Here is a 22,637-nt window from a genome sequence, read left to right on the forward strand (position 1 = left end):
TATGTTTTAACTTTGTTTTTATGTTTTAGTTTATCCCAACAACCACTGTCCTACGATCGTGAGTCTTTACTTAACATATTTTCTGGCTTGCTTTCCTCTCAATTTTCATCTCCTGTTGGGATATTATGTGATCCTCCACCTTTGTTTTATTCCTCTGCTGACTTCTTCACCTGGACGCCGGTGTTCACCTGTATCAGTGTGTTGAATGCCCCTCAGAGACGCAAACACACCCACCACCACCGTGGAAAAAGAGCCAGAATTGCTGTTAAACAACACCGACTCAAGTCCCAGAGCTTTGATTCCTGATGCCTGCGAGTCGTCTATGACCCATCTTCTCCTGCTCAGGACTCCATCCCTGGTTCATGGGCGCTGGACACCGGATTTAAGTTCTCCATTTCAAGGCGGCATCACTCCTCCTCAGTGAGCTCTCGGGCAGTAAACGGTGCTAATCTCCGCACGCTCATCCCGCAACAAGCTCTTCTACCTCTATCAAGGCTGCTCTCTTGAACGTGAGATCAGTGTCTAATAAAACCTTTATTCTGCAAGACTTTATTACCTCAAATAATCTGGATTTCTTTTTCATCACTGAGACCTGGATTTTAAATGGTGACTCTTCATGTTTTACTGACTTGGTACCATCAGGTCATTCATTTTTAAACTCTCCACGGCTGACTCTTCGTGGTGGGGGCATTGCCACTGTTTTTAAAAGTGTGTCTTTGTGTCAAAGCCTTACAGAGGGTCCATCGTTTAGCAGCTTTGAACTGCAACTTTTTGAAGTGTGCAGCTCCCCTTCTCTGCTGTTTTCTGTGGTTTATAGACCTCCTGTATTTAATGATACCTTCATTTCTCAATTCTCTGATCGCCTGGCTGATATTACCTTTTCCCATGACAAAGTATTTATTGTTTGTGATTTTAACATTCACATTTGTTGTCAATCGAAACCTTTGGTTAATGACTTTTTATCACTATTGGACTCATTTGATTTTATCCAGCATATTAATATGCCAACTCACTCTCACGGTCACACCCTTGATCTCGTTCTTACATGTGATATTTCAGTTAATAATATTGATTTATGCGATGTTTCTTTTACTGATAACTTTTCTATAATGATGGATTTGAATATTACTGTTGATGTCTCGACTACTAGCTGTCCCCCATGCTGCTCGTGCTTTTAAATTCTTCTATTGTATCCGATTTTAAAACCATATTCTCTAGTTTTGATGTGCATGTCCAAAATAATGGTATCAATGATTCTGTCTTAAAATATAATTCTTCCTGTAAAATGATTTTAGATTCAATTACTCCACCCAAGATATGCAGTAATAAGGGAAGACCTGCTCCCTGGCTAAATGAAACTACGCGATTGCTGCGGCATGCCTGTCGAACTACGGAACGGCGTTGGAAAAAAGATGGACTGATTGTTTCTAAACAGATTTTTAGGACTTCTCTATTCAACTTCCAGGCAGCTGTTAAGAAATCTAAACATGATTTCTTTGCTGATTTAGTATCCCGTCATTCTAAGAATCCTAGGGTCTTATTTAATTCAATTAATGCAGCCATTCACCCTCATTCTGTGATGGGATTAAATAGCATTGTTCATTCATGTGAGCAGTTTCTATCATTCTTTGTCAGCAAAATTGATACTATCCGCTATGGCATTGTTCAAACTGGCTATGAACTGCTAAACTGGGCATTGTCTTAGAATCCTTTGATCTAGTCTCACTTTCACAGTTAAAAAGAACTATTGACACCCTTAAACCAGCTCCACGCCTCTTAGTGGAAGCCTTTGATGTTTTGGGACCATCTTTACTAGCCATTATCAATGATTCGATAAGTGCAGGGGTTGTAGCCTCATTTTTTAAACATGCTGCGGTCCGTTCCTGTCTAAAAAAGGCAGAATTAGATCCTTGAGTTTTAGCCAATTTTCGCCCAATTTCCCACACTGCCATTTCTAGCTAAAATTCTAGAAAGAATTATTTATAATCAATTGGTCGATCACCTTAACTCCAATAATTTATTTGATATCTACCAATCTGGCTTTAGGCATTTTCATGGCGTTGAAACGGCCCTCCTGAAAGTGTTCAATAACATCTCTATTATTACGGACTCAGGTGACGCGGCAGTCCTTCTCCTCCTTGACCTGGCCTTTGACACTATTAACCATGAAATATTGCTGATGTGGCTTGAACATCTTGTGGGGCTTAAAGGGGCTGCTTTTAGCTGGTTCAGGTCATATTTAACTGGTAGACACTTTTCAGTGACTTTAAATTCCTCTTTTTCTACTACTGCTCCTCTTAAATGTTGTGTTCCTCAGAGATCCATTTTGGGTCCTATTTTATTCTCTATATATCTTCATCCTATTGGAGCTATTTTTAGGAAATTTAACATTTCTTTTCACTGCTATGCTGATGATACACAGGTTTATATTCCCATCTGCAACTCTGCAATGAATCAACTGCACAACTGTCTTTTTGAACTAAGATCCTGGATGGCTAATAATTTTCTTGATCTGAATCAAAATAAAACGGAGGTGCTTATAGTGGGTCCATCAGCTAAAGCCAAAATTGTCTGTCTCTGTCTTTCACAAACCTCAAGTCCGCAATCTTGGTGTAATCTTTGACAGTAACCTCTCTTTTGAGAAACAGATTAATTCTGTAAACAAGAGTTGCTTTTTCCAGCTTCGTCTATTAGGTAAGATCAAGCCTTTTTTTATCTTCTAAAGATCTTGAGAAAGCTACTCATGCTTTTATTTTTTCTCGCCTTGATTACTGCAACTCGCTGTATTCTGAGATTAGCAAATCCCTGATACGCAGGTTACAGTTGGTCCAGAATGCTGCCACTCGCTTTGTGGTTGGGGCAAGAAAGTCAGATTCTGTTTCTCCAATATTAGCTTCTCTACACTGGCTGCCTGTCAGTTTTCAAATTGATTTTAAAATCTTGTTGCTAGTTTTTAAATCTTTACATGGGCTTGCTCCTGCCTATTTATCCGAATTGTGTGTTTTACACCAGCCATCTAAAGTGCTGAGATCTTCTGGTCAGTTGTCTCTTATTGTTCCTCGTACCAAGTGTAAAACCAAGGGGGACAAACAGGGCTTTGGCAACTGCTGCTCCTCACCTGTGGAACTCTTTACCTCATCATATAAAGGAGTCATCTACAATTGAACTGTTCAAAACGAGATTAAAGACTCATTTCTATTCACTTGCATTCCGTGACCTTTAGTAATATTGATGGTTTCCTCATTGTGATTATATAACATTACTTCTATTTATTATTTATTTTATTTTTATTTATGTTCATATATATTTATTTCTATTTGTTATTTGTTTGTTTTTTTCTTTTATTCTATTATTGTAAAGCACTTTGGCCACAGTATTCCTATGTTGTTTTAAATGTGCTATATAAATAAATTGACATTGACAATGAATTTTGCATAATCAAATGGTCTTTAGCCTCCTCACCACTCCTTTCTCTCAGCTTTGCACTCTTTTTTTCCTTCTAACATCAATGCTTTGTGTAAGAAAACTGAACATTCATTTTTTGTGCCATTAACAACACTAAACATCTCCTCTTTGTCACACACTAACACCAAGGACTTTCAGCCAACAAATCATTCAGCAGAAGTGTGTCAAGAAATGTGACTGGCGCTCCTTTATACCAACGGCCTCACTGGGCCTGGGACTGCCAAGTAAGAAGTTTTCTTTCTTTGTAATCTCCTACCTTTATTGTCATTCTGGTGTGTCTTCACAAAATAGTGTTTGTGTGTGTATTTACTTTTCTATTTATTTATTAATTTATTTAATGACCCTCTTAAAAAAAAAAGCCAAATTTCTTCCTGGGGATGAATAAAGTTCTATCTGTCTTAGTCCAGGCTTTGTCACTTATGTATGGAGCCCCTAAAAGGACATGAACAAAAAATAAAAATAAATAAAAGCACTTTCTTGTGCGCATGTGACACTGTCTTGTGCTCACAAGATCTTTTTACATGTGGACGAGTTGTAAAAAGTTTTCCGTGCTCAAGAGATCTTTTTGCGTCCATATACCGCAGTGTTTCTGGGATACACATATCCCTTTTGGTGCTCTGTATGTTTGCTCACTGAGGTATTGGTCTTGAAATGTACTTCACATTGCTTCTAATTAAACTGGTTATCAATATCAGCAACATCAAAGTTGTTTCTGTTGAGAATTTGAGTGTTTCTTATTTAAAGTATAATTTTAAAAAAAAGTACAGATTAAAACTAAAAAGAAGAGCCTTGAGGGATTAACCCATTAAACCGGAGCCACCAGCTTATAAATCCAGACAGGTTCCTCCGGCACAGCCACTCTGAAGCTAATGGGTTATTTCTGTACAGTCATCACACCCATTAAAGGTTAAAGTTTATCTGCAATATATTTAAAGACCATCTTAAAAACTGACAGTTACTAGTTTGTAAAACAAACACAATTTCTATATGTTTGAAGCAAATGAAAATGGGGACACTATCTAAAATATGTCAAGAATATTCAAAGCAAAACAAACAAAAACAGGCAACACTAAATAAAGAAAATGCAAGCAAAATTTCAATAATGTACCCAAAAAGTTGTTTTAATAATAGAAATATACAAAGTAAAATGCAAAAGATCATACTGTAGGTCCATTATATCACAGTAAAATCACCAGTGTTAAATTAACACTTTAAGTGTTTGTATGGTCCCTTACTTTTTAGAGTGGAGCTGTATAAACATTTAAAAATGTTAGTTTAACAGTAAGTGAATTAGAGATCTTTGCAGCCTGAAGATATACCTTAAATCTCTGAAGAATTGTCTCTAATGAGACATACAGTATATTAAATTGAATTTTCTAAAAACTCAGTAAATCCATTTATTACTAGTAAATACGTGTAAACTGAAAAGTTGCATACCAAATCTACATGTAACTCAAGTATATAGTAAATTCTACAAAGATATAAAATGAAATCTCACTGAGTCCGGGTGTGTGCATCAGTGTCCATGCTTGCTATAGCACACTTTAAAGGTTTAATTCCTGTGTAGTGCTGCTGCCATTTGCTACATTAATTAAAATAAATCAAATCAATGGATCAAATCAAGTCAAGTCAAGTTGGGGAGCATGCACTGGTACAGTGCATTGCTGCACCCACTACATGACGAAACAACTCGGGACCCCAGTTAGCAACCCCCCCAGGCAGACATGTAGTCCAGTCCCACCCTCCAGAAATGACCCTCTATTTGCCACAGCCAGGTGTTACGGGAGCAACTCCTTGGCCTGTTCGCCAACAGTTAGGATCTTACCAGTTGGATCACACTCGAGGAAACGCGCCACATGGCCATAGAGCCGTAACTGATGCTCCCTCACAATGCAGGTAATGTGCCTCAGGACTCCATGAGTAACCGCTCGTTCGACACAAAGTCAAACCAACAGTACCCAAGGATTTTCCAGAGAGACACAGTACCAAAGAAGTACAGTCTGTCTCAGGTCACTGGATAGCGTCCATGACTCACAACCATATACAGTAGCAAGACAGGAAGTACCAGGACTCTAAAGACTTGGACATTTGTCCTTTTGCATCGATATCGGGAGCGCCTCACACCCCTTTCCAGAGACCTCATGACCCCCCATGCTCTCCCAATCTGTCTACTGACTTCATAGGAAGAGTTACCAGAGACATGAATGTCATTGCCAAGGCAAGTAAACCTCTCGATGGTGTTGAACCTCTCTCCGCAGACAGACACACTGCTGGTGGCTGTGCCCAAGAGTTCATTAAAGGCCTGGATATTGGATTTTATCCAGGACACTCGCAAGCCCAGACACTCAGACTCCTTGCTCAGTCTCTCAAGTGCCCCGATTAGAGCCTCCATTGACTCCGTGAAGATCATAGCATCATCAGCAAAGTCAAGATCCGTGAATCTTTCTTCACCAACAGAAGCCCCACAGCCGCTGGACCCCACGACCTTGCCCAGCACCCAGTCCATACAAGCATTGAACAGAGTAGTAGCAAGAACACACCCCTGACGAACCCCAGAATCAACTGGGAAAAACACAGAGCTTCTGCCTCCACTCTGCACAGCACTCACAGTACCAGTGTACAAGCCGGCCATGATATCCAGCAACCTCAAGGGGATCCTGCAAACTCTCATGATGTCCCAAAGGGCAGCTCAATCAACTGAGTCGAACACTTTACGAAAATCGACAAAGGCTGCAAAGAAACTCTGCCGATATTCGCATTTGCATTCCATGAGAACCCTCAGTGCCAGAATGCAGTTGATGGTAGACTTCTTAGGCATAAAACCAGACTGTTCCAGTCGCTGGTGGGTGAGCAAGTGATCACAGATCCTATTAAGGACAGCCCTAGCAAGGACCTTAACCAGCACCAAGAGCAGTGTTATCCCCCTGTCGTTGCGGCAATCCAGGCAATCACCCTTCCCTTTCCAGATAGGGACGACAAGTCCCATTTTCCAGTCAGTTGGGATGATGCCAGTCACCCAAATGGAAGAAAAGATTGCTTGCAATGCCAGGAGGACAGCCTTACCACCAGCCTGGAGAAGTTCACTCCGGATGCCACAGATCCCTGCAGTCTTTCCTCCCCTCAGCTGGTTCATCACCTGTGCAATTTCAGTGAGATTGGGTGGTTCACAGCTAATTGGAGGATCAACCTCAAGAACCATGAACTCAGAGATATTCAACATCCTAACCGGAGGATCAGCTTTGAACAACTGGTTAAAGTGCCCAGCCCGGCAGGTCACAACTGCTGTGTCATTCGTAAGGACAGTTCCAAGGATCATCAAGAAATGGGAAAAATAAGAAATATGTCATCATTGCACATTTCTGTTTGGTTGGTAATAACATAAACCAAAGTATGCTCTTTAAAGTAAAGGTTCTTTAATGGCATTTTATGGTTCTTTACTAGATTAAGTGGTTCCTCATAGAGCCATTGCTTAACAAATCACCATTTCATTCTGTGCATTGAAATTGTCCTAAAATGTAGAAAAACCTGAAATCTTTAATGTGTAGTAGTCTACTTAGCAGGACAGTAACAGACTGAGAAAACCAGGACTTAGCCTGTGTTATTATATGACATATTGGCATTTCACAAATCTGTTATCACTTTTTTTGGTTATTCACTGTATGGAGCCTGTTATGGATCTAAACAAATAAAGATTCTTTTTAGACTGTTCATGTGGATGGGTCTTTTGGGAACCAAAAATGGTTACCCTATGGCACCGATCTTAAGATCCACATTTGGTCCTTTTATTTTTAAGAGTGTAGAGATGAGCAGAAAATGCATCCGAAAATGAACTGATAAAACCCACATACTGGACAGATACTTTGTCATACTATATTTAAAGATAGAGGTTAGCAAGCAAATTTTGTAAAAGACAATATTTTGAATTATCTAATGGAACTTGTGACGATGCAGGTTCGCTCCATGCTCCCATCGTCCTTCCGGGAGCCCCTGAACCCGACACCATCGGTAATGTCACCAATGAGCTTGGCAGTGAGGCACAACAAAGCAAGGGGATGGTGCAAAAAGTGCAAAGTGCTTTTATTTAAAACAGCAAACAAAACAAAGGCCAAATTAAATAAAGTGACGTGCATCAAAATGTCAATAAATAAATAATCCATTAAAATGGGTGAAAGGTGGAGGTTAAAAAAAACACAATGAATAAATCCTTTAAAAACGAGGTTAAAACAATGGCATGAAGCAGTCTCTTTAAAAAAAGCAAAGCACGGTACCTTCTTCTTTCTACCTGGTGGCTTCCCTGCTTCTCCCATCGGGCTTCGCAACAGGAAAGTCGCCCTACCTGCACGTGCAGCTGCCTTCCACACTGGTCTGGTAGCCCTCCAATCCCTGGCTACGTCGGGCTCCATCCGGACCGAGACTAGGATTCTTTCCCTAACGGCCAGGGCGCTCACGCTGGGGCTAAACCAGCCCAAAGCCTCCACGACTGCTGCTGTCTTTCGATGGCCAGTCGTCTTCAATACCGGTCACTCCAGCTCCGTGATCGCTCAGCTGGAGCAACCACTTTCTTCAGCCCCACCGAGAAATCGGCCAAACACTCCTCTGCAGGGGCTCACCTATCAGCTGCCTGCCTTTGCTCCATTGAATCCGCTGTCTCTCTCTGTCTCTCTCTATCTCACTGGCTATCCTCTCCCTGCTTCCTGCCGCCTTCTTCCTTGCAACCTCCGTTTCTTTCTTTTCTTTTTTTCCCCCCTACTAGCTGCCTCGTGTTTATATATCACAGGGACATGGATCAGATGTGGCAATCAGCAGCTCCCGGGAACAATTAAGGATGCGGACGACTCCTCACTTGTGCACTTAAACGAGGTTCGCCCGCATCACGAATTCTCTGGGAACCGATCTGCCATACACACCACACCCCCTCGCTAAGCCTCGAGTGCGACGATTATTTATTTAAAAACTGGCCCTGTTGACTTGAGCTGTGGACCCGCTTCACCACAGAACTACATTCATGAAAAAAGAAAAGACTGGCTGTGCAATTTTCCTGAAGCAACAATTTTATTGTATTATACGTTTATTGGGCTGTTATTGTCCAATGCACAGAGGACAGTGAAATTCTTACTTGACTGTTCTAATCAACCCATCTCCACTCTCCCGGGCCATGATTAGTAACTGTAACAAGCTAACCAAGATCCTTCTGTCGTCCTTGCCGACAAACATTTATCTAAAATTCTTTTCAAAAAATATTAACTGGATTTGTTTAAACTAATAACAATGATGTTACAAAGCACTCTCAAACCTATTTAATCAAATTCAGAGTTCCTGGCAGCCAGAACTAATCCTGGCATCATAGGGTACATGGCAAAAACTGGTTCTGGACAGTACACCAGTTGGCTGTGGACTAATAATATATTGAGTTTTAAGCTACACAATTTAAATATATGTCTTTTTACAAGTTGTTGAGTATGCTACATAAAGTTGCACAAGAAAAATGAAAAGGATTCTTTAGTTAATACCAGTTTGGAGTACAACTTGATATTGTGATGAATGTCAAATTGCCAGCTGTTTCTGACACCCTTATGGTAGCACATGTGGCACCCATTTTACAATAGAACATGAAAATATTGTGCAAAGCAGACAAACTTTATGCACTGTGCAGATTAAGGTTTCTCTTCACCGCCAAATGACAAACACGCGATGTGCTCTGTCCTTTGACTAAAACAACAACTGCTGGGTTATTATGACCAAATGCTTTACATGAGAAACATGATTTTTATGACTGATAGTCTGTTATTGTCTCTAATTAACTAGGCATGAACATCCGATGTGCACTTTGGGCTTAACTTGTAGTGACCAACCACAAAGGTTATTTCAGTTACTTACTGTTATAAACTTTCAATTTGCTTGTAGAGTAAAAACTGTTTTATTTCTGTAAGGAAAAGTTAAGTATTCTGCAATACTTTATCTTTCATGAGTAGTCAGTCAATACTTTAAAATGTGCTCATTTTGGGCAACCCCAAGTGAAAAGTTGTCTGATATAAACAATTTAGTTTAAATGAAAAGAGGTTATGAATTGACAATGGGTACTCATTGCAGGACTGGAGGCAGCCTTTACACATCATCCTGGTGTTGCCTCCAGAATCAGGAGTGTAAATCTTCAGGGCTTGTAACTCCTTTTCTGTATTCTAAGTGCCCATTAAAACAATTATGCTTCCAATACAATTTTTGGTCTTACTGCTCACTGGGCAGGTCAGCAATGACCCATTGGCACCCATGGCATAGAGTTACTAGCAGCTACCTGCATGGAGGAGTTCTACGGCCCCCATCTGTTTTCCATGGCCCATTTCTGGTGGCTTCTGAGAACTTCCAATGGAGACAACCTTTATACATACAGTATTTGTTTTACCACTCAGTGCATCACACTACAGTCAAAAGAATCTCTCGGCCAGCCAGTGAAGGAGCTCCGTTTGTTCCCATTATGGTGGCGCCTTTGGCCTAGGGAATTCTTTGTGGCTTTTGCAAAAACATACACCAAACAAATTCTTAGCAATCTGCAACCAGTTTCCACCACAAATGCATATTTAGTTTTGTGTAGCCCAATTTTTTTCTTTGTTACATTCTATCAGATGAAGTGTTTTAATGCATTATACCTTCCTGCTTCTTAAAGGTGACTTTTTAAAAATACAGTTAATATATCCCATTTTCTTATGAATTTTTGGTAATGCAGTCTTACAAACTTTATTAGGAATCTATAATTTCAATACTATTTTTGAACATCCTCAAACTTAAACGTTCATGATTATTTTGTTTAAGACTTTGTCAAAATGATTGCAGAGAGAAAATGTTTGTCATATATAACGTATTTTAGATACTATACATTGTGATTTTTACTGTGATTGAAAATTATTTACAAAATTTATTTAAAAAAAATCACTGGTAATATTGCCTTCGGTAACAAAATATTAGCCAGGTGCAAGTAACTGCTGACAGATCTGCCGGAACGAGATTGTCTTGATTGAGAAAAGAATTACGAGTCAAGTGCGGGGGGGGGGGGGGGGGGGGGGGGGGGGCGGGGGGTCTGTCGATTTATCACTATAAATACACGTGGGCTGCGGGCACAAAGGTGTGCTCGCTTCTGCGGCAGTGGAAAGATGAACACCGCTTTCTCCAGCCAAGAAAGGAGCGCTGCATGTTTGGGTAAGTTTTAAACCCCTTGAGATGTAGGCCTTCGACTACAGAAACAACACAAAAACAAACCTTCAAAGTCTTTTTAGTTGAGGCATTCTGCCTAAATCTTACATTATGGTTTAATTTAATTTTCATCCGCACCTCATTCTCGGCTAAGAATTGAGAAACGATTTCGTGGTCACCTTAATTATTATTACTGCGGAAGCGTAAAACGCAAGTGCAAGTCCTGGGTAGGAGAAATATTATTATTTATTATTTAATGGCTGATTTTGCGTAGTGTGGCAGGGATGAAAGTCTTAAGCCTTAACCATTACTAAGGCTGTAAGTTTAACTTTCGCTTCCTTGACGAATTGCAATGCAATCAGTAAGTCACTTCAACTGCTTGCGTGGTAAAGGTGGGGTGGGGTGGGGTTATGTAACCAGTCGCAGCTTTTTTGAATCGCCTTGGCTAAAGACTTTGGCCTAAGTAACAGTAGTTTTCACCATTACATTCGTCCAGCCCGAAACTGATGTAATAAATATTGACTTTAACAGACTCTGTCTCGGTGTTTTAAAAACACCATCACGGGAGGGACCGACTAAAAACTCGAACAAAGGGTGCAAAAAAATCGTTTCATTCGGTCCTTCACCCTGTACCGTTTTGGAAACAAAACGTATTTAATTAAGTTAAATTGACCCATCTTGTTTTGAACCGGGATGTTGTAGTTCAGCAAATAAGGGGCGTTTCAGTTGGTACAGTTTTAGTGAGAAGGAGGAATTTGTTTGTTGGATATATATCTTTCTCCTTCTGCCCCCATTAAGAAGTTCACGCAAAGGTACCACTAAAGTAGCTGCCCGCTAGCAAGCAGTGTTTGCACACTTATTTGCTTTGCTTGTCGTTGATGATCAGTATCCGTAAGCAATAAATACCAATCGTAAATTCATGGTACATTAGTGTTTGACTTGAATTTCTAAAGGGGGGGGGAGGGGGGGGGTCGGAGAGACACCAGAAATAAAATGTTTAGCTAATCAGACAGTGAGCTAATTTAAAGGTAAAATGATTGACTGTGAAAATTTGTGGAACAAGGGGCCAGGACTGAACTGAAATCGAGAATAACGCTCCAAAGACGGACGGAGGTTGGAGACCGTCAGCTACCCGGTTTGTGTCTTTAGATGGTTGTCCTATATTGTGATAACCTTCAGGCTGTGGTTTGGGGAATTGAAACTGGGCAGCGTGGTGCCATAATGGTTCAATTTGTTACATCCATGTCCAAGAGAAATAGCCTTCCTATAAACCTCTATAACATACCTCGTTTGTTGTAGTAACGGTCAATTACACTGGTAACAGTGCGTGCGGATTTGTGCAGTCCGGAGTTGTTACCAGCCTTCAGTCCATTGTCGTGGGAACAAGCTCGGGACTGCTGTAAGTATAATGTAGAAGCGATTATCCAACATTAATAAACATCTGCAGCTTTGTTGGCATCATTGGATGATTCGAGCACCAGTGTGACGCGTGGTTCAAATAATTCTACATACAAATGTTCTTCGTTTTAAAAGGTTTTTTAGGAAACTCGCACAACTATTTAAGGCGTAATTTTTTTTTTTTTTTTTATTCTGTCTATAAAATTTTATCTCGTTTCATTTCTCCAAGTTTGGTCGTACTTGAGGCACGTTAAGTAAGCTAAACGCTTTAGAAACGTTAAACACGCTTAGAAAAGTGTATGCCAGCTCGTATTTGCAAACATTCACGAGTCCATGCTAGCAGTAAGACTATTTGCTAACTGGCTTAACACTCTGACCTACAGATGTAGCTAAGAAATTTTATATCCTGTTAATTTACAGGGGGTAAAAGCCTATACCATATTCTATAGGTAGCTATAAGAAACTTTAAATTTCAATAATTAAAACGCTAATATCTCTCTCTAAGGTTGGCTCTAAGCATAATACAAATCTAAAATATAGGTGGTTGTACTACAATTTGCAGAAGGCAATCTAGAGTATTTGTTTTTTTTTTTTTAAAGCGGAATCCTTTGTTAGCTAAGCAAGGTGACACAACTAATTCATGAGTCCTGAGTAGATGCCATTTAACCATAAATTAAGTGGTGACAGAATGGATGTAAATTTGCTTCCCTTTCAAAAAAATCTGAGGGCAAGTTTTGTTATGTAATTTCTAAATATCCATCCATCCATTTTCCAACCCGCTGAATCTGAACACAGGGTCACGGTTCTGCTGGAGCCAATCCCAGCCAGTACAGGGCACAAGGCAGGAACCAATCCCTGGCAGGGTGCCAACCTACCGCAGGACACACACACCAAGCACACACTAGGGCCAATTTAGAATCACCAATCCACCTAACCGCATGTCTTTGGACTGTGGGAGGAAACCGGAGCGCCCGGAGGAAGCCCACTCAGACATGGGGAGAACATGCAAACTCCACGCAGGGAGGACTCGGGAAGCAAACTCAGGTCCGCAGGTCTCCCAACTGCGAGGCAGCAGCGCTACGCACTGCGCCACCATGCCGCCCATTTCTAAATATGCCATGGTCCATTTCACTTTGAGATTTAAAAAAAAAAAAAAAAAAAAATCAGAATTCCCAGAAATGAACTGTATTGGATTAATGTTGTGCCCCTATAGAATTTTTTTAAAAATTTATCTCTTGAAATGTAGATACAGTATTGGAAAAGTTGTTCCTCTCCAGTATCAAACATGATGGATGTGCATAATTCAGGTAAACTCAAGTCTGATATGTACTTGCACATTCACCCAAATTAATTTTATATAGGCCTTAAAATAAGGCTGGCTGAACAAAATCCAAGAGCTCTGATCCAGCTTAGGAATTTCAGTCCCAACTGCATTTTATTTATCTTCTTCCTAACCTTCATGAATCTATTTAGTTCTTTTACAGGAGGAAAATATTGCTTGCATTTCAGCAAGGGCATACATCATCTGGTCAAGTCTAAATTCCACTTTTCCTGTTTTCTTTTTATAGCACTTTGAGGTATTGTTCTACTAAGGAAATAAAGGCACATCAGTCTGCTGAAGAAGCTGCTTGAAACCAGATTCACCTGAGGTAGGCTAAAATTTAACAAACTGATGCTGTTTTAGAGCAGGGGGTGCCAGACTATACTTGCTACAGGTATTTCTTCCATCTACAACATTAATTCATTACTAATTTAATGAAATTGCTGGAATATTTTTTTTTTTTTTTTTTTTTGGTCCCTTTTTTAAGATCTTAATTTTAAACCCCTGTCTAGAGCATCTAATTTTTTAAACTGCTTTTTCTCATTTTTATTTTCAATTCAGAGGCTGTGCATGTAGTTGCTGATCTTGTCACCTGAAAATGTGATATGACTGTGTGACAGCTTTCCACCCTTTTAAACACCCTTATTTCCATACCCTCTATCACAAGATGTATTTTATTGCATTTTACACTATTGGTCTTTTTTATAAAAAAAAAAAAAAAAAAACTTTTAATGCCGATCAGTATCTTCTATTATACTAATGCTTTCTCAAACGTTATCCATTTCTAATTAAAGTTGATGTTCCAAAAATGTTGCTTAAAAGGCTCTTAATTGTTGACTTTGAGTATCACAATGTATACCAAATATAAAATACTGATTCATAGTAATCTATTTTGAATGTAAAATGTTTTGAGTGATTAAACATTTGATAGTTCCATTTTAATACAAATGCTAAGTGTTAAAGGTTGCAGGGAGAAAAAATGTCAAAACATTGGGCTTTCAGTCACATTAAATTTGTATTTTTAAAAAGTCATTGGTACACAGCAAGGGGTGAGTGGTGGTGAATTGCCAAAGTAACTAAACTAATAACCAGGGCAAGTAATTAGTGACAGATCTACTAGAATGAGATTGTCTTGCATGATAGAGATGCGAGTCAGTAGTTGATGTGCCTTTGTGCTTTATCACTGTAAATACATAAGAGCTGTAACTGGATAGGTGTGTTTGCTTATGTGGGCATAAAGACAAGCCTTTCCTTCACCAGCCTGGCACAAAGCACCACAATTCTGGATAATTTTAAAACCACTAAGTTTATAGGTCTTTGAAAGCTTTTTAGTGCATCCTTCCTTGATCTTGCATTATGGGTTGACTTCCTTTGCAGCCGTACGCTGATAGTACTTGGCTAAGAATTGAGAAACTCATCCTGTTATTTTGTGGCTCCTTAAATTATGTGAAGGGGAATTCACAACCTTCTTTGGAAAGGTTCTGTGGTTTTAGGGCTGGGAGTGTCGAACTCAAATTCTGGATGCTACAGTGGCTACAGATATTTGCCCCAGCCATTTTAATTAGTATTAATTACTTCTGCACATGAAACCAACTACTTTTTGTCCCAAGGGCTGACTTTTTTTTCTCCTCAGTTTGAGCATCTGTATTTTAATTATTTTCAACCAAGAGACATTGCAGATGTATGTGTATACCCTTGTATTAAGCCAAAGTTTCATAATGGGACTACATAGTTGGAGGGCGATGTAAAAGTTGATCTTGTCAGTCAGGATGTTCCATTACCCAACCATGTAATGGCATTCCAGCAGATTCACATTTTCAAAATATTGCAAGATCACCTCATTTTTCTGACTGCCTGATTGAGTTGGTCACTGTACAGCAATTTCAATCTCTCTGAAACCCCATACCTTCTGTATATAAAGTAATCGGGTAGATGAGTATCTTCTGTTTGTGTGATCCAAAACACCCACATTCCTTATTGCTGTATTTCTTCTGGATGAGCTCTGGTTGTTTGCTCTTGCACAGAAGATTGCTCTGATGACTTAAGGCAATACTGAGTGAAGTTGGACTAAACCACTGTATATGTCACACTACAGAGCTGAAGGTCGCACTGCTCCCAACTTGCTAAGATTATGTAAATTAAGTTCATGACTGGTCCCTGGTCTGCAATAACCTTTCCCCACACAATTGTATTAAAGATTTAGGTGTTCTCTGAATAAAATTTGAAGCTTATTTAAGCTGAAAAGGTTCCATCCTTTTCCACTTTCTGAGGTGGAAACAATCCGATATGAAGTATTTACCTCCCTTGTTTTGCTTTCAGCTGGTTGTGTGGGTTTTTCTCCCCCCAACCCCATAACCCCGTAAATAGATGTAATATCCCTTGCTTCAGTCATTGGTAAACACCTTTAGGTGCCCCTACTACTAAGCCAAAAAAAATAGTGATGCCACCTTGCGTGTGTTTGCCACAGCCTCCAGTAGCCTATGGTGGTACAGTCCTGCAGTGTTAATTATGGAGGATAAAGCTCTTTGCTGTGATCTCCAGCATATCGGTGGTGAAGTGAAATAAATCCCACATGCCCCCAGGAACAACTGTCTACAAAAAACTCAGTCCCTTCTAGTTGGAGGGCAGATGACAAAAGTCCTGTTTGCAGAGTGTTTTTTTTTTTTTATAATCCTAGTTTGAGTTTTAAGCAATGTGGTACTTAAGTCTAGGTGGAAAAACTGCATTAAAATTGCACCTCAGAGAGAATACATGAATTAAAATTCTAAGTGGCTGATCATGAGGGATGTATGCAATGTAAAAGCTTTTTCCCCCAGGATTTTCCAAAGCCCCGCTTAAAGCTGTATGTTAATCTGTTACGGGCTACACAACTGGGCCAAAGCAGCAAATCCCGAAGTGTGTGTAAGCTTTGCCTGCACCAGAGGGTGAGCTGCATTAAGCAGGTCTGGAACTGAACTCCGCTGACCTTAGATGGTGATGCAATCTGAATCTTTGGCCCTGAAGTCTACTGTCTGTGGAAAAAGTAAAGTGGAGCAGCATTGAGGTCACATGGCTTTAAGTCCATTGCCCAAGTCATGTCTGAGGGGCGGCCAGAGGTTTGTTCCCTTAATGCAACATCAGCAGAACCACTTCAGTATGAAACGTTCCTACCGATTACTGCTCCAGTCCACAATCTGTTTTCACGGTCCACCCTACAAAACAAATTGTTTCCCACCTAGCATCATATGATTTATTACATTAACATAAACTTGTGGCCTTTTTGAGTATGCCACATCTCGGTGCACTGTATTTTGGTGGTTGACTCAACCACTGCTATCCTCCACTCCCAGTGCCTGGAGTAGTAATACTTCAGGAGAAAAATGAATACGTAATCTCCACGGCTTGTTTCCACACACACACACACACACACACGTGTGGCTCGAAGTCAGGATATAAGTTGTTGGCATTAGCCATTCTATCATTGTCACCTTTTAAAGGTCTGTATGACAACACCATCCTACCATTTTGAATCTGTAAGACACTGTATAATTCATATTCCTATGGATAACTTTTGGTAAGAAATGCAGTAACTAAGATTTTTGGACTGATGAGCGGTTTGTGTAATGTTTTGTGAACAAATTTTATTGGGAGATCAATTATACAGTGAGTAATGTTTGAACAGCAAAGAATCTGGTGTGGAAAGTGACTCTGCTTTATTAGGAGTTACAGGCACGAGAATGACATACAGTAGTAGGTGAAATATGGCTCCTATTGAAGGATTAGTCTGTAGAATGTGAATTTTGTTTAATGACCAGCCAGAATGTTTAATTTTGGATGTGTGGTTACTCCTGGCTTGGTTTTGGTTACCTTTCACAATTTTTGAAAAGGTTTCTAGTTAAGATTTTTCATTATGAAAATAAATCGATATGCTGTGGAGAAAGGGGGGGCCTTAACTAGCGTTGGTGTACTAGGTTTGGAAGGAGCTATAGGGTAGATGCGGTACATGTGACGTCGTTGGCTTAAATATTTGTTTTAAATTCAGTGAAGCTTAATGGACATATCAAGGAAAGATTGACTGTAAACAGATGGATCAAAATGGGTAGTGGTTGATGGATTTCTAAAGCGGCAGGTAGAACTAAAGTATCAAAATACACAGTGGTGGAAAGATACTTCGATTTGCTTTCCTTACTAAAGTAGATTGTGAAGTGAATTGTACTTGATTTTTAAGTGCAAAAGTGTGGGGTTTTTTTTTTGTTTTTATTTTTTTTAAATAAAGTATAACCACTATATATTTGTCATTACAAAGTACAATTGATTGGCTATGCTCAATGTGAAGCTCACCGTGACAATGAGAATAAAAATGATATGCAAACATACTTGGTCATAGACCATAATCTGCACAGTGTTTTTACTAAATGATATGATGGCCATGCAGTTTTCTCTGGCTTAGTTAAGTGAGGTATCCACATTTCAGCCAAGAACTGAGTATGCAGACTAGATTTAAGGCACAAATTTCTACAGTGCATCGGTTTCTGCTGCATGTAGATACCTGTGCAATGTAAGATGCATTGTGAAGTTGTTGGTGTAGTGGTAGCAGTGACACTAGATGGATACTTTTATTAATCCAAAGGGGAAATTCACATACTCCAGAAGCAGCATACTGATAAAGAAAATATTAAACTTTTTTTTTAAAGGTATACAGACCGGTAATATCTTTGTATAATGGTAATGTTTACCCCCTCGGTGGAATTGTTCCTCCCCCCACACTGACTCTTCAATCTCCTCAGTCTGTCAGTGGAGCAGGACAGTGACAGCAGTCTGTCGCTGAAGTTACTCCTCTGTCTGGAGATGATGTGGTTTACTGGATGCAGTGGATTCTCCATGATTGACAGGAGCCTGCTCTGCCACAGATGTCAGACTGTCCAGCTCAATGCCTACAATAGAGCCTGCCTTCCTCACCAGTTTGTCCAGGTGTGAGGCGTCTCCTTTATGCTGCCTCCCCCAGCACACCACCGCGTAGAAGAGGGCACTCGCCACAACCGTCTGGTAGAACATCTGCAGCATCTTCTTGCAGATGTTGGACGCCAGCCTTACACAGAGCATCAATATTGGCAGTCCAGTCCAATTTTATCATCCAGCTGCACTCCCAGGTATTGACTGTGCAGACCAATAACCTCTGATCACGGGGTCCATGAGGGGCCTGGGTCTCTTAAAATCCACCACCAGCTCCTTGGTTTTGCTGGTGTTCAGTTGTAGGTGGTTTAAGTCGCACCATTAATCAAAGTCCTTGATTAGGTTCCTGTACTCCTCCTCCTGCCCACTCCTGATGCAGCCCACAATAGCGGTGTCAGCCGCGAACTTTTGCACAGGGCAGAACTCCAAGTTGTATTGGAAGTCCAATGTATTTAGGCTGAACAGGACCAGAGAAAGTACAGTCCCCTGTGGCGCTCCTGTGTTGCTGACCACAATGTCAGACCTGCAGTTCCCAAGACACACATACTGAGGTCTTTCTTTAAGATAGTGCATGATCCATACCATAAGGAGCACAGCTTGGATGGTGTTGAAGGTGTTAAGTCCAGAAACATAATTCTTCACCACTGCCTCTGTCCAAGTGGGAGAGGGATCGGTGTAGCATATAGATGATGGCATCCTCCGCTCCCACCTTCTCCTGGTATGCGAACCGCAGAGGGTCGAGGGCATGACGGACCTGTGGCCTCAGGTGGTGAAGCAGCAGCCGCTCCATGGTCTTCATCACATGCGACATCGGAGAGACAGGCCTGAAGTCCTTCAGCTCACTAGGATGCAATACCTTTGGGACTGAGGTGATGCAAGATGTTTTCCGAAGCCTTGGGACTCTCCCCTGTTCCAGGCTCAGGTTGAAGATGCACTGTAGAGGACTCCGCAGCTCCAATGCACAGGCTTTCAGCAGTCTTGGTGATACTCCATCTGGACCCGCTGCTTTGCTGGCACAGTCTCCTTGGCTCTCTGCTTACCTGGACTGCTGTAATTGTGGGTTGGGATAAACTCTTGCCTGTGCTGGTATCAGCAAAAGGATGGGTTGAGGGTGCAGTATTCTGAGGTGAGAGTTGGTTGGGGTGGTCAAACCTGTTAAGTTGTTCATCTGGTTTGCTCTCTCGATGGTGGCACCCCACTTCGAGCTGCAGCCAGTAATGAACTTCATCCCATCCCACACTTCCTTCATGCTGTTTATTCTGCAACTTCTGCTCCAGTTTTCTCCTGTACTGCTCCTTTGCTGCCCTGGGCTGGACTCGGAGTTCCTTCTGCATTACCTGTAGGAATTTTTTATATATAAAATCTCGCACTTTGTTCCCAAAAAGAAACTTGGCTTTTAAATAGGGCTGACAAATGCACACCAGTGTCATTTAAAAGAAAGGAAGCTTCTAACTTGCCAAAAGAGTACTCGCAGAGACTAATTCCTGAATACATTGCTGTACAGAGAATGTGCAGCATTGTTCATAATAGCATCTAGGTTTTGACTTCTTTGCTACTACCCCCAGTGAGCTGAAAATGTCTAACTGAACTTTCCTTTTAAATAGGCTTGTTAATTTGGTGGAACTCATGGAGTGATGTTACCATAGTGTAGAAAATCCCTGCCTATTAAAGAACTTTTACATTCTTACCTCTTAGACAAAACAGATTGCTTCATTATGTATCAACAAACTGTATTTGCCTGTATATTGCAGCTCTTCTCTAAATTTTGCAAAATCCTATGGCAGGAAGTGGGGGGGGCAGAAGAGGTAAAGTGGGGTCTTTCAGATATAACAAATTTTAAAAATCCTAGATGATTACAAAGGGTTTTTAGGTGCTTATTTTGTTTTGAGGAGCCTTTTGCTAGAAATGTACAATAAGAACTACAAGCTGAAATCCAAGAAAACTGCTTTGATTTGGGTTTTCCTTTTCTAATTTATGGACTCTGTGAAAGTGAATTACACTCTTGACCTGTGCATTGTACTTGAAAAGCATCAATCACAGCATTTGATATTTTGAGTATTTAATTTTATAAAGTAAATTATATTCTGTACATGTGGTGGTGTGTGGGTTTCTTCCACATTCTCAATTTTTTAAGAATATACTTCTATCTAAAAGTGTGGCTTGGAGTGTTTTGTGTGAGTGCAAAACTAGGAATGCTGGTTCCTAAAGCCTCATTCACTTTTTGTATTGTGGGATGAGTGAGACTCCATTTTACTGTATATAGTCCTAGAGAAATTTTTGAAAACCAACAATATCAAAGGTGGATGTTTGTCCATGGGAGGCTTTTTGATTCAGCAAACTGCATCATGTATAAATTTTGGGCTCTCTCTCCTGTGTCCATCTCATCAGCATCATGTCTGCCAGTTTAATCCCTTTCTTCAACTGAAAATAAGCTAGTACTGTAATGCATGTTCTCTCAATTCTTCTTTAAACTAATGTTCAATTGTTATCCTGAATAGAGCTATTTAATTGTGAATTTTGGCATGCCTGATCGCTGCCTTATCCTCTGTTCAGACATTAATGGAATATTTCAGAAACCAAACTTCTTGAGGTTTCTGACCTAACTCAATTTTAGGTTCTTAACCTGGATTTTTTTTTTTTTTTTTTTTTCCTGTCTGCTCAGACCTCTATCATCTCTGACTCCGTCAGATAATGTTGTTAGTTTTCAATTTATTTTGAGGCAGATTTTTTTTTTTTTTTTTTTTCTCTCAATCCTCCAAGTATCTTGAAGACCATTACTTTAAGAAAGTGTAGTAGGCAGGTCCAGTATGAGTTCTACAACTAAATGAATGACTAAATTTGTCTAGTAATTGGGATGTATTCCTTTGGTGTGGGGTGTTTTTTCTCATTTATGTCAACTGCTGCATCTAATCAACTCTTTTCTTTTTTTGTTTTTTTTTACAGAAAGAAATTGACTCATTTGAAGTCTCCTGGTTGGGGCTAATTAGTCTGAAAATTGACAATGGGAAACAGACCATCTGAATGTAATGGATGTAACTGTTGCATTTGTGGTACGGGGCTTCCTCCTTGCACCTCATTTGACAACTTTACCAAGGACTGGAGGGAGGGATATTATGTCTATATTTATAATGGAGGCCAATATTACAGAGAAGTTGGGGCAGACCAGCAATACAAGTGCCCTGACTGCTTCTATCGACCAATAAGAGAGCGATTAGCAAGGGAAGAGGAAGAGCGAAGGAGACGTGAAGAGGAAGAGAGGAGGAGAAGGGAAGAAGAGGAAAGACAGAGAAGGGAGGAAGAAGAGAGGCAGAGAAGAGAGGAAGAGGAAAGGCAAAGGAGAGCAGCAGAGGAACAAAGGAGAAGACAGGAAGAGGAAGAGAGGCAGAGAAGAGAGGCAGCAGAAAGGCAAAGAAGAGAGGAGGAGGAGAGGCAAAGAAGAGAAGAAGAAGAGAGACAAAGACTGGCTGAAGAAGAGAGAAAAAGAAGAGAAGAGGAAGACCAGAGAAGGAGAGAGGAGGAGGAAAGACAAAAGAGGGAAGCTGAAGAAAAGGAAAAGCGGGAGCTGCAAGAGAGGCTGGATCAAACCTTTAAGGATGCAAAGGCTAAATCTGAAAAAGAGGAAAACCTATTTCGTGAGAAAATGGAAGAGAAAACCACAACAGATGTTGTAGTGAGCCGTTTTGATGAATTTGAAAAGATCAAGGTTGACCTTGAAAAACCTGATGCTGAAGATCAAAATTTTCTCGATCTCCTGTCTACCAAGAGTGGAGTACACCTTTCTAATATAACACTGGCTACACTTACTCCACAACAGGTGGACAACCTTTCCAAATCCCTGGATACACTACTATTCCAAGAGTGGCCTTCAAAACCCCCAAGTAGACTTACTCTTGTCCATACTCAAGTACTGATAACCGAATTCATACTTGCATATCTCAAGATGGAAGACCGTCTACAGGAGAGCATTGCCAACCAAGCTCAGTACCTTGTGGAGACTATTAACAATGCTGCTGAAAATGTAACTGACCTCTTTTGTTTCACACAAGCTTTGCTTAGAGCATATAAAAGTATGATGGAAAAAGTCGACTGCCATGTTGTAAAGATTACTAAGCTGATGACCAAGATGGAGAATCTTCCAGCAGAGGAAGTCTTTCTCTTGAAATTTCTAGAACTTCTCCAAAAGTGCCTGAGGGAAGTCAATGAGCCGAAATATGGACAAGATATCACAAGTGTGGAGAAGAAGTGCTATGAGGTCTTGCTAACCACAGCAACCCATTCCTATAATGAGGAAGCTTACTCTGAATTGAACTGTAGACTTCTGAGGATTGTCCAGTCT

At 40.4% G+C, this 22,637-nt stretch overlaps 1 protein-coding gene and 1 long non-coding RNA gene across 2 annotated transcripts in view; one reads left to right on the forward strand and one right to left on the reverse strand.

Moving 5' to 3' along the window:
* LOC127529112 (uncharacterized) overlaps positions 1-22,637 on the forward strand; it is a 740,943-nt gene that overhangs the window by 713,184 nt on the left and 5,122 nt on the right. The window lies entirely within an intron of this gene.
* Positions 1-22,637, reverse strand: part of LOC127529120 (uncharacterized) — a 358,163-nt gene that overhangs the window by 334,978 nt on the left and 548 nt on the right. The window lies entirely within an intron of this gene.

Source organism: Erpetoichthys calabaricus, chromosome 9, assembly GCF_900747795.2.
Source record: "Erpetoichthys calabaricus chromosome 9, fErpCal1.3, whole genome shotgun sequence".
NCBI lineage: Eukaryota > Metazoa > Chordata > Cladistia > Polypteriformes > Polypteridae > Erpetoichthys > Erpetoichthys calabaricus.